An 8,002-nucleotide genomic window follows, 5' to 3' on the forward strand; every position below is an offset into this window, starting at 1 on the left:
AAAAGATAAATCAAACAAAAAGTTACCTTCGGGGCTCAGGGACCTTGATGTCGCCTTTCGACAGCTTCATCTTAAGCTGCTCCTAAACCCGTTGGTTGGCGGTTAAACGTTTCTGCATCTCCTCGTCAAGTTCTTGGCGAGCTATGACTGCAAAGGCAAAGTAAAATGGTTAGTATATTTAACATAAAAAGGAGATCGAGGGCCTTAAACATACAAAGTCCCTACCTTGGGGATAGGCAGGGCTTATCCCCATTGTGGACAAGACGTGCTCGTTGCTCAGGTCATCCACGGCAGGGTTCCAGTATTGAGGCACTTGTTTCTTGTCCCCCCTTTCAAGGACAGTAAGACACTGGCAGTAAATGGCGACCCGAGCCTCGTCCTTCGACATGGGAGGCACTGATCTGTTCATCCGTAGGTTGGGGCCCTCGACCAAAGGAACCATTGGGAAATCCCACGACACAGCTCGATATACGTAAAGGAATTCAGTACGAAAGTGTTGTTGGTTCGAAGGCATAGTACCCACAACCTTGTAAGGAAAGCGGGCCTGGAAGCTCCACCAGCCCTCTCCATTCGGGCTTGAGGACATGACAACCAATGGCTAGGAACCCAACCATCGAGCCCACACTGTTGGGCATAAGTTGACACAGGGTCAGGCCATAGGAATTCAGCACCTCGACTATGAAAGGGTCTACAGGGAATCTCAGCCCCACCTCGAGGTAAGCCTTGTATACTGTTATACAGCCCGTTGGAGGAGTGCAGACCGTCTCCACGGGCTCCGGAATGTAAAGAGCGTAGGGGTGCCTGATGAAGTATGAGCTCTCGAGGAATCGGAGATTCTCCGACAAAAAATCCATAAACGGTCCTCGATTGTGGAAGTGGGCTATTCCCTTTGGCAGAGTAACATTTTCCTCACTTCTACCACTAGTGCTCGCGGTAAGGGATCGAGCAATCGTAACAAGATGAGGGGGATTGTCTAACTCCCCCTCCCCACCAGAAAGCACGGATAGCCCGTCACTCGAATATGGTAGGGCGTCGGGGACCTGAGTAGGGTCCAAGCAATCAAAAGCCGCGGACACCATAGGGATCCCTCCGATGAGTATCCCGTCGAACAAAGGTTCTAGAATGGGAGGAGGGGTCCCCGAGCTAGAAGAAGCTCTCCCTAGGTCCATCGATGGGGGACTCCACTCAAAGCGGTCCATAAGGGTAATAAAAAGGAAAAGAAAAGAGATCGTACCTTGTTAAAAGAGCACGCCCTCGAAATCCGTATGCAGCGTGAGAAGAAGCTATCGATCTTCAGGGCTCTCGAGATCGTAAGGAAGGGAGGGGAGGAAAATTCTCAAAAGGATCAGAGCGAAACACAAATGAGACAAAATAATAGTGCCCGTCTTTACTTATATAAACCGCCTGAAAAGGACGGTTTATCTTCCGACGGACTCCAAACCACCTCAAGATGCCACGTCATTGGGCCCCCTCAAAAGCCCAAAAGGTGCTAGCCTCTTGGACCAATGCCTCCCTGCTCCCCAAGGGTTTGACTAGCGTCGAGCTCGACCCAATTATAATACGGTTATTCCCTCGTGAAAACCCCTCTTCATCGGAGCTCTAACTCCCTGGGCCAATTGCGCCCAGAAGGAGGCCAAAGACCTACTCCTAGGCACCTCACCCCGATCGAGTGAGGGATATCTCGGTCGATACCACCGCTGAGATCAGCGCCCGTCAAGTGCTACGGCGTCATACCCCTCGAGGTGAACCAGGGACGCCTGGGAAACCCCGAGCGAGGCCACTTCCCCGAGCTATTCGAGGCTCATCAGCCTTAAATAGCCTCGAGCGATGACTCGGAACTCCTTCAAGTTACACAAACCCGGTCGATAAATTCGAACGAAGTCTCTGAATCCCCTCGAGTTGCCTAGGGCTCATTGGCCCCTGGGCAGCCGCGAGCGAGGTCCATAAATCCCCTCGAGTTGCCTGGTGTGGGCAGCCTCGAGCGAGGTCCATAAATCCCCTCGAGTTGCCTGGGGCTCATTGGCCCCTAGGCAGCCAGCCTCGAGCAAGGTCCATAAATTCCCTCGAGTTGCCTGGGGCTCATTGGCCCCCGGGCAGTCACGAGCGAGGTCCATAAATCCCCTCGAGTTGCCTGGGGCTCATTAGCCCCTGGGCAGCCTCGAGCGAGGTCCATAAATCCCCTCGATTTGCCTGGGGCTCATTGGCCCCTGGGCAGCCTCGAGCGAGGTCCATAAATCCCCCCGAGTTGCCTGGGGCTCATTGGCCCTTGGGCAGCCTCGAGCGAAGTCCATAAATCTCCTCGAGTTGCCTGGGGCTCATTGGCCCCCGGGCAGTCTCGAGCGAGGTCCATAAATCCTCTCGAGTTGCCTGGGGCTCATTAACCCCTGGGCAGCCTCGAGCGAGGTCCATAAATCCCCTCGATTTGCCTGGGGCTCATTGGCCCCTGGGCAGCCTCGAGCGAGGCCCATAAATCTCCTCGAGTTGCCTCGGGCTCATTGGCCCCCGGGCAGTCTCGAGCGAGGCCCATAAATCTCCTCGAGTTGCCTAGGGCTCATTGGCCCCCGCGCAGTCTCGAGCGAGGTCCATAAATCTCCTCGAGTTGCCTGGGGCTCATTGGCCCTCGGGCAGTCTTGAGCGAGGCCCATAAATCTCTTCGAGTTGCCTGGGGCTCATTCGCCCCCGGGCAGTCTCGAGCGAGGCCCATAAATCTCCTCGAGTTGCCTGGGGCTCATTGGCCCCCGGGCAGTCTCGAGCGAGGTCCATAAATCTCCTCGAGTTGCCTGGGGGCTCATTGGCCCCTGGGCAACCTCGAGAGAGGTCCATAAATCTCCTCGAGTTATCTGGGGCTCATTGGCCCCTGGGCAGCCTCGAGCGAGGTCCATAAATCCCCTCAAGTTGCCTGTGGCTCATTGGCCCCTGGACAGCCTCGAGCGAGGTCCATAAATCCCCCGAGTTGCCTAGGGCTCATTGGCCCCTGGGCAGCCTCGAGCGAAGTCCATAAATCTCCTCGAGTTACCTGAGGCTCATTGGCCCCCAGGCAGTCTCGAGCGAGGCCCATAAATCTCCTCGAGTTGCCTGGGGCTCATTGGCCCCCAGACAGTCTCGAGCGAGGCCCATAAATCTCCTCGAGTTGCCTAGGGCTCATTGGCCCCCGCGCAGTCTCGAGCGAGGTCCATAAATCTCCTCGAGTTGCCTGGGGGCTCATTGGCCCCTAGGCAACCTCGAGAGAGGTCCATAAATCCCCTCGAGTTACCTGGGGCTCATTGGCCCCTGGGGCAACCTCGATCAAGGTCCCTAATCCCCTCGAGTTACCTGGGGATCATTGGCCCCTGGGAGACCTCGAGGGAAGATTCTGAAACGCCTCGAGGGCAGATCCTAAGAAGCCTCGAGCCAGGCCTCAAAACTCCCTCGAATAGACGCAGGGTCCATCAAAGTTCGCCCATATCCACAGTAGAGCATCAGTCCAATGGTTTCCGCAAAACACACGTTGGCGTCCAGGGCCCTCTCCGTATGTTTCGCGTGGGGCTAATGTTTGGGCCAAATCATATCTGATGGGCCATTAGATTATTCAAATCTCTAAGCCTCCTTTACCAGTGTGGAAGCCCTCAGTGGGACCCACCTGCCTTAAATTTCGTGCCAGCATGGCAGGGACAATCTTCACTATTTTCAATGCCTATAAATACTGGGCAGATCCCCATTTATTGAGGTACGCAATCCCACACAATACACTTGGCAACCTCAATTAATACAGATCAACTGACTTGATCGTCGGAGGGGCGATCCCGGATCCACCCCCAGGGTAGTCTAACTCTCGTTCTGTGCAGGTTTCCAGATAGTCTCCGAGCATCGGGCCTCCATCAACCTTGATCTCGATTGCGTCCCAAAACTTTCGTCCCAAAACTTTTAAGGGTTTATTTTTCAAAAATCATGCAATTACTTATCATGTCATTGCGTCAATTTTTCTACACTTGATAAAAAAAAGTTACGAAAAGTAACAATTCGGGGAATCGCCCGTGATACTCACTAGTTTTAATTGGAAGGAGTGTTCATGCCACCAAACATCACCTATGCCAGCTAAGCATATAAGTCCTAGTCATGCTAGCTTCTCACTAATGCGGCAATCTAGGCCTTGTCATCTAGATGTAATGACATCGGTATTAGCAAAGACAAAATTGTCGACTAAGATAAATTAAGATTGGGAAGTGGAATTTTGAAAGAGAACCATGGTAATACATATTTTGTACGTAGAATAAGAGTACAGTTTTTTTAAGAGGTGTCAAAAATTGGGCCGACTCGCAGGTGAACCTGCATGCGATCCATACTTAGCCTGTTCTAAGCCGAGAGTGATCAGTTAGAAAGCTGACTCATTCCGACCCAGCGTACACCCGAGCTTAGTTATTGAACTCATGGAATTGGTAACCCAACCTCATGTGGACCGACCCAGGTTGGACCCATGCCCTGTTGCACCCGTGAACGACCTAGACCCAACCTGTTTCCGACCCAAAACTAACCCGCACCCAACTTTACCCACCAATGACCCAGATATCACCCAACCCAATTGTGACCCACCCAGTTATCACCCAACCCGGTTGTAACCCAACCTAGTCATTACCTGATCTAGTTGTGACCCAACCCAGTTATCACCTTAATCCGTTACCACCGACCCAAAACTATTCGGACCCAACTTTACTATGTTATACTTTTATTTTGTATAATTAGACTTTCTTTCCATTGACCAGGATCGTCTATTGGGGTGTGCAAAGACACCAACAACATAGGGACCATCTTGTAGACGACCCAAAAGTCTAAATTGCTAGTCATATTATTCAAATTTGAGCTTTTTTTACGATAATAAGATAATAATGCTTATTTTATGATATATATTAATCTCATTTTAACAATTTATGCATAATAGTTTTATATATAGGACCCAACTTTATAATTAGCACAGGATCCCCAAATTTTTTAAGACGGACTTGCCATTGATTTATCTTTTATATTTTAAAATTGAGATTTGATAATACGTAAGTTGTTGGTTAAAATGTAAAAATACTTAATCTTTGTCTCATTGATGATTATATTCTATATTAATATGATTTAAGTATTAGCATTTAATGGCATTTAATATTGTAATTCAATAACTGTAAGAATTTGGGTCGTTTGCAACTTTGCTTACGGTTTTGAAGTTGATGCTTTGATGTTTTGAACTATGCAAAACAAATCTTATTAACTACTCAAGAACATACACAACAAGAATCCGCGCTTTTAGCTTCTGAATTTTAACGTCCACCTAAAAAACAGACGGTAAAATCGAATTTACCGTCCGCTGGCTGTCCGACGGTAAATACCGTCCGTTTTTACTAATTTGCGGTCCGCCTATGTTAACAGATACTAATTACCGTCTGCTCCTTAAGTTTACCGTCTGATATACAGACGGTAAAAGCATTAAAATTTAAAAAATATATATTAAACATTTACCGTCCGCTTTTTTATTTTTACCGTCCGCTAAAACGGACGGTAAAAAGGTCGTCAAATCTGTTCAAACAAACAAGTGGGTTGTTAATCCCTTGATATATATATTTGTTTCCCTTGTCACTCTCTCTGTTCCTCAAATGCCGCTTCAGGCCTTCTCTCTCTCTCTAATTCTCTAAATTCTAAGTTTCACCCTCTCTCTCTCTCTTCAATCTTCTGACCCCAAACTCTCTGAAACGCTTCTCAAACTCATCCTTTAAACCCAAACGCCAGGTGATTTTCGTTTTTCTGGTTATTTTCATTTTTCTTGGTTTTAATTTTCGGCTTTATGGGTTTTGATTTTCATCTTTGTGGATTTTGATTTTCATCTTTGTGGGTTTTGGTTTTCATTTTTGTGGGTAAAATTTAGGTTTTTAGATCTATAAGTTCGTTCATTTCGTTTGTTTTTGGGTATCCCGATTTTGACCGGGTAGGGTTGGGGTTTTTTTTTGTTGCGGCGGCTAGGGTTTTGCAATTTTGGGGTGTCGGTGGTTAGGGTAAGGGGGCTGGGGTTGTGCTGGGCTGGGCTTTTGGTGGGTATTTGGTGGGGTTTTTTTGAGGGGTTCGTTGAGGGTTACGGATTGGGCTTTCGAGGTATGGTTTTCAGGGTTATAGGATGGTGGTTATGGGGATATGGGTTATTTGCTCGGGGTATGGGTTCGGGGATCTGGGATATGGGTTATTTGCTCGGGGTATGGGTTTCGGGGGTAGCTGGTTAGGGTTGCGGCCTTGCGGGATTTGGGTTGGTCGGGTGGAATGTGCTAGTATGAATTTTTTTTTTTATTTTTGATTTATGATTTTTGTATGATTTATGATTTTTTGTATGATTTACACAAGTATATGCTTTTTTATTTATGATTTATTATGAATGCTTTTTTATTTTTGAATGTTTTGTATATGATTTTTGTTCTTATTTTTGATTTATGTACAGTATAAGATTTATGACACTGTTTCTTTTTTTTTTTTTTACCAGATTGGAAAGATGGAAGAAGCAAAGATTGAAGAGAGATTTTTTAGTTACTTTATTGATTAAATTAATTTTGTAATTTATCACAAATTTTAATGTTTATTTCTATTTATATTGTAATTGATTTAAAACTGTATTAATAATTGTTGTAATTACTCTTATTGCAATTAATAATAATTATTTTTTCCTTTAAAATCTATTGGATTAAGACAAATAACACTATTGTTGGTTATTTATTAAATAAATTAGTTACTTAATATTTTTGAAAGATTGAAAAAAATCAATTACTAATATTAACAAAAAAATAAAAAAATCAAACAAAATAAATGTTGTCTGAACAAAGTATCTGACATTAGCAGACTTTTAAGGTCATAAAAAACAAAATAGAAGTACATGAATATTGGAATTAGCAGAGATGGAATTACCGTCTGATACTTGGACATTAGCGTCCGAGTCTAAAGACGGATGCTAATTAGCGTCCGATTCTAAAGACGGACGCTAATTAGTGTCCGACTCTAAAGTCGGATGTTAATTAGCGTCCGTCTTTAGAATCGGACGCTAATTTTGAAATTTCGGACGCCAAATTTTTAGCGTCCAACGAAGAATTAGCGACTAGGGGTTTTGCATCAGCCTTTAGCGTCCGTTGACGGACGCTAATTGATTTAGCATCCGATCCCGCGTTTTTAGCGTCCGATTTTGGCGGACGGAAAAGCGTGACATTCTTGTTGTGATAGGAACTACTTTTGCAACTTTGCATGTTTGATTTGGGAGTTTACATTTACGGTTTACCTTGATAATTAAACTGAAAAATATATTGAATTTGAAGGGACTAAAGGAATAAAGAGAACGAAACAACTAAATTGAATTCTGATATTGGAGAAAATAAGACAAGTAAATTAGGAAATAGAGAAAACTCTTATATTCATATACTTTAATGTTTACAAAATTTCATATACTTACAGATGAATAATTTAAATATCAAAATGAGTAAATAAAGTCTAAACTCTAAAATGTCTAATACTATAATTATAACAATAGACCACCAGCACCAGCTGCAGCAAACCAGTAACAGACCACCACCGGCAGCAGCAGCAACAAAACACCGGCAGCAGCAGCAATAACAACAATAACACAAACAGACCATCACCACCACCACCATCAACAGACCAGCAGCAACAACAACAACAACAACAACAACAGATGGTAGAAAACACCAAAAAAAACTCCAAAGAAAAATATAAATCGGTTTATAAGTGTCAATTATAAAAAAGTAAATATTGCAATGATAACAAAATTAAATTTACTTTTAAAATCAGTAATGGCTCTTAGGTACACAACTTAACCTCGTCATCGAGCACCCAACTATAATTGACAACACAGCTTCACAACACAATAAAGCCATCAAAAGTGACACGAGTATCCACAAATTTTTGTCTTTTAAACAATACCAAAATTATTTTTACCAATCAAGTGCATATCATGTCCAATAAAACAAAAGAAAGGTAGCTCCACATCATGACACTT

This window comes from Beta vulgaris, chromosome 7, assembly GCF_026745355.1.
Source record: "Beta vulgaris subsp. vulgaris cultivar EL10 chromosome 7, EL10.2, whole genome shotgun sequence".
NCBI lineage: Eukaryota > Viridiplantae > Streptophyta > Magnoliopsida > Caryophyllales > Amaranthaceae > Beta > Beta vulgaris.